Source organism: Arachis hypogaea, chromosome 9 (genome assembly GCF_003086295.3).
Source record: "Arachis hypogaea cultivar Tifrunner chromosome 9, arahy.Tifrunner.gnm2.J5K5, whole genome shotgun sequence".
In the NCBI taxonomy this organism is placed as follows: domain Eukaryota; kingdom Viridiplantae; phylum Streptophyta; class Magnoliopsida; order Fabales; family Fabaceae; genus Arachis; species Arachis hypogaea.
In genome coordinates, this window is record NC_092044.1 from 60,706,411 (window position 1) to 60,711,758 (window position 5,348).

Below are 5,348 nucleotides of genomic sequence, written 5' to 3' on the forward strand. Positions count from 1 at the left end.
CTATCTGAAATTCCCACTATTGATCTACATAAGTATTTCTATCCTATTTTATTTTCTGTTTATTATTAATTTTCGAACTCATCATAAACTATTTAATCTGCCTGACTAAGATTTACAAGGTAACCATAGCTTGCTTCATACCAACAATCTCTGTGGGATCGACCCTTACTCACGTAAGGTATTACTTGGATGACCCAGTACACTTGCTGGTTAAGTTGAACGGAGTTATGATCACACCAGGGATTATTAAGATCCCAATTCATCATACCATTATCTCTTTGGGGTATTTTTGATATAGCCATTAAATAAATTTCATACAAGTACAAAGAGACCAACTTTGAGGATCACAATTTCGTCCACCAAGTTTTTGGCGCCGTTTCCGGGGATTGTTCGAGTATGAACAACTGACGGTTCATCTTGTTGCTCAGATTAGGTAATTTTCTTTTCAAAAAACTTTTCAAAAATCTTTTTCAAAATTTTTCTTTTCTTTTTCATTTTTCAAAACTTTATTTTCGAAAAAATTAATAAAAATCCAAAAAAAATAATAAAATCATAAAAATAAAAAATATTTTGCGTTTCTTGTTTGAGTCTTGAGTCAATTTTTAAGTTTGGTGTCAATTGCATGTTTTAAAAAAAAAAATTTCTTGCATTTTTCGAAAATTCCATGCATTCATAGTGTTCTTCATGATCTTCAAGTTGTTCTTGACAAGTCTTCTTGTTTGATCTTGATGATTTCTTGTTTTGTGTTGTTTGTTGTTTTTCATATGCATTTTTCGTTTGTTAGAGTCCATGCATTAAAAATTTCTAAGTTTGGTGTCTTGCATATTTTCTTTGCATCAAAAAAAAAATTTTTCAAATTATGTTCTTGATTTTCATCATGATCTTCAAGGTGTTCTTGGTGTTCATCTTGACATTCATAATGTTCTTGCATGCATTAAGTGTTTTGATCCAAAATTTTCATGTTTTGGGTCATATTTGTATTTTTCTCTCTCATAATTAAAAATTCCAAAAAATCAAAAATATATCTTTTCCTTTTTTCTCTCCAAATTTTCAAAATTTTGGGTTGACTTGGTCAAAAATTTTTAAAATTAGTTGTTTCTTACAAGTCAAGTCAAAATTTCAATTTTAAAAATCTTATCTTTTTAAATTCTTTTTCAAACTATTTTCAAAATCCTTTTCCTCATTTTTTATATCATATTTTCGAAAATATGCTAACAATTAATGTGATTGGTTCAAAAATTTGAAGTTTGTTACTTTCTTGTTAAGAAAAGTTCAATCTTTAAATCCTAGAATCTTATATTGTAGTTTCTTGTTAGTTAAGTCATTTTAAAAAATTAAATCTTTTTCAAAATGCATTTTTCTTAAAAATCTTATCTTTTTATCTTATCTTTTTCAAAATTTTATCTTTTTCAAAATTTGATTTCAAAATATCTTATCTAACTTCTTATCTTCTCATCTTTTCAAATTTAATTTTTTTTTAACTAACTATTTGACTTTTTGTTTGTTTCTTATCTTTTTCAAAACCAACTAACTACCTATCCCTCTCTAATTTTCGAAAATACCTCTCTCTTTTTCAAAAATTCTTTTTAATTGTTTTAAATTTTAAGTTTAATCATATCTTATCTTTAATTTTCGAAAATCACCAACCACTTTTTCAAAATTATTTTTGAAATTCTCTATCTCTTTTCTTATTCTATTTAATTATTTATTTACTAACACTTCTCTTCACCTCTCCTCATCTAAAAATCCGAACCCAATCTATCCCTTGTGTTTGGATTCTTTACTTTTCTTTCTTCTATCCCCTTCTTTTTCTACTAACATAAAGGAATTTCTTGCAGTTTTGTTCTATTTCATATGAGCAGGAACAAGAAAAAAGGCACTCTTGTTGAAATTGATCCTGAACCTGAAAGGAGATGGCAGCCGAACCCAATAATGATAATGCAAGAAGGATGCTTGGTGACTTTACCAAGCCCATGTCCAAATTTGATTGAAGAAGCATCTCCATTCATGCCATTGGAGCCAATAATTTTGAGCTTAAGCCTCAATTAGTTGCCTTAATGCAACAAAACTGCAAGTTCTATGGACTTCCATCTGAAGATCCTTATCAGTTTTTAACTGCGTTCTTGCAGATTTGTGAGACTGTAAAGACGAATGGAGTAGATCCTGAAGTCTACAGACTCATGCTTTTCCCTTTTGCAGTAAGAGACAGAGCTAGAATATGGTTGGATTCACAACCTAAGGATAGCCTGGACTCATGGGATAAGCTGGTCATGGCTTTCTTGGATAAATTCTTTCCTCCTCAAAAGCTGAGCAAGCTTAGAGTGGATGTTCAGACCTTCAAACAAAAAGATGGTGAATCCCTCTATGAAGCTTGGGAAAGATACAAGCAGTTGACCAAATGGTGTCCATCTGACATGTTTTCAGAATGGACCATATTAGATATATTCTATTATGGTCTATCTGAATTTTCAAAAATGTCATTGGACCATTCTGCAGGTGGATCCATTCACCTAAAGAAAACGCCTGCAGAAGCTCAAGAACAAATTGACATGGTTGCAAATAACCAATTCATGTACACTTCTGAGAGGAATTCCGTGAATAATGGGATACCTCAGAAGAAAGGAGTTCTTGAAATTGATGCTCTGAATGCCATATTGGCTCAGAACAAAGTGTTGACTCAGCAAGTCAACATGATCTCTCAAAGTCTGAATGGATGGCAAAATGCATCCAACAGTACTAAAGAGGCGGCTTCTGAAGAAGCTTATGATCCTGAGAACCCTACAATAGCAGAGGTAAATTACATGGGTGAACCTTATGGAAACACCTATAATTCATCATGGAGAAATCATCCAAATTTCTCATGAAAGGATCAACAAAAGCCTCAACAAGGCTTTAACAATGGTGGACGCAATAGGCTGAGCAATAGCAAGCCTTTTCCATCATCTTCTCAGCAACAGACAGAGAATTCTGAACAAAACACTTCTAATTTAGCCAATTTAGTCTCTGATCTGTCAAAGGCCACTTTTAGTTTCATGAGTGAAACAAGATCCTCCATTATCTAGAGGCACAAGTGGGCCAGCTGAGTAAGAAAGTCATTGAAACTCCTCCCAGTATTCTCCCAAGCAATACAGAAGAGAATCCAAAAGGAGAGTGCAAGGCCATTGATTTAATCATTATGGCCAAATGCACAAGGGAGGAGGAGGATGAAAATTCTAGTGAAGAGGACCTCCTGGGACGTCCCTCAAGCAAGATGGAGTTTCCTATTAAGGATCCAAAGGAATTTGAGGCTCAAATAGAGACCATAGAGATTCCATTAAATCTCCTTCTGCCATTCATGAGCTCTGAAGACTATTCTTCCTCTGAAGAGGATGAAGATATGACTGGAGAGCAAGTTGCTCAATGGTGCACAAAATTGTGATCATCAATGGCGTCATCAACATGGTACACTCAATTGCAATCTCAACTGTTTATCACAACTTCGCACAACTAACCAGCAAGTGTACTGGGTCGTCCAAGTAATAAACCTTACGCGAGTAAGGGTCGATCCCACAGAGATTGTTGGTATGAAGCAAGCTATGGTCACCTTGTAAATCTTAGTCAGGCAAACTCAAATGGTTATGGATGATTTATGAATAAAACATAAAGATAAAGATAGAGATACTTATGTAATTCATTAGTGAGAATTTCAGATAAACGTATGGAGATGCTTTGTCCCTTCCGTCTCTCTGCTTTCCTACTGTCTTCATCCAATCATTCTTACTCCTTTCCATGGCAAGCTGTATGTAGGGTTTCACCGTTGTCAGTGGCTACCTCCCATCCTCTCAGTGAAAATGTTCAACGCACCCTGTCACGGCACGGCTAATCAGCTGTTGGTTCTCGATCATGTCGGAATAGAATCCAGTGATTCTTTTGCGTCTGTCACTAACGCCCCACAATCGCGAGTTTGAAGCTCGTCACAGTCATTCAATCATTGAATCCTACTCAGAATACCACAGACAAGGTTTAGACCTTCCGGATTCTCTTGAATGCCGCCATCAATTCTAGCTTATACCACGAAGATTCCGATCAAGGGATCCAAGAGATAAACATTCAAGCCTTGTTTGCTTGTAGAACAGAAGTGGTTGTCAGGCACTCGTTCATAAGTGAGAATGATGATGAGTGTCACATAATCATCACATTCATCATGTTCTTGGTTGCAAATGAATATCTTAGAACAAGAATAAGCTGAATTGAATAGAACAACAATAGTAATTGCATTAATACTCGAGGTACAGCAGAGCTCCACACCTTAATCTATGGTGTGTAGAAACTCCACCGTTGAAAATACATAAGTGATAGTAGTGATCATTGGCTTCGGCCCCAGAGAGGGATCCAGAATTGGTGTTTGCTTGGGCTGAGCATTGAAGCATTTTCATGTAGAGACTCTTCTTGGAGTTAAACGCCAGCTTTTGTGCCAGTTTGGGCGTTTAACTCCCATTCTTGTGCCAGTTCCGGCGTTTAACGCCGGGCAGTTTTGAGCTGATTTGGGACGCCGGTTTGGGCCATCAAATCTCGGGCAAAGTATGGACTATTATATATTTCTGGAAAGCCCAGGATGTCTACTTTCCAACGCCGTTGAGAGCGCGCCAATTGGGCTCCTGTAGCTCCAGAAAATCTACTTCGAGTGCAGGGAGGTCAGAATCCAACAGCATCTGCAGTCCTTTTCAGCCTCTGAATCAGATTTTTGCTCAAGTCCCTCAATTTCAGCCAGAAAATACCTGAAATCACAGAAAAACACACAAACTCATAGTAAAGTCCAAAAAAGTGAATTTTAACTAAAAACTAATAGAAATATACTAAAAACTAACTAAAACACACTAAAAACATACTAAAAACAATGCCAAAAAGCGTACAAATTATCCGCTCATCACTCAATATTTAGGAGCTATCATGAAGTTGAATGCCAAGTTGTTTGGTAATGAGACTTGGGAAAGTGAACCTCTATTGCTCATTAGTGAACTAGACACCTGGATTCAGCAAATTTTACCTCAAAAGAAACAAGATCCTGGAAAATTCTTAATGCCTTGTACCATAGGCACATTGACCTTTGAAAAAGCTCTATGTGATCTGGGGTCAGGGATAAATCTTAGGCCACTCTCTGTAATGGAGAAGCTGGGAATCATTGAGGTACAACCTGCCTTGTTCTCATTACAATTGGCAGACAAGTCATTGAGACAAGCTTATGGAATAGTAGAGGATGTGTTAGTAAAGGTTGAAGGCCTTTACATCCCTGCTGATTTCATAATCTTAGACACTAGGAAGGAAGAGGATGAGTGTATCATCCTTGGAAGACCTTTCCTAGCCACAGC

At 36.1% G+C, this 5,348-nt stretch overlaps 1 non-coding gene across 1 annotated transcript; it reads right to left on the reverse strand.

The window, feature by feature from the left end:
- Window positions 1–2,312: 2,312 nt before the first annotated feature.
- LOC112714062 (small nucleolar RNA R71) lies at window positions 2,313–2,416 on the reverse strand. The gene has a single exon (XR_003159018.1). It is a non-coding gene; the product is annotated as a small nucleolar RNA R71 (small nucleolar RNA).
- Between the last annotated feature and the right edge of the window lie 2,932 nt (window positions 2,417–5,348).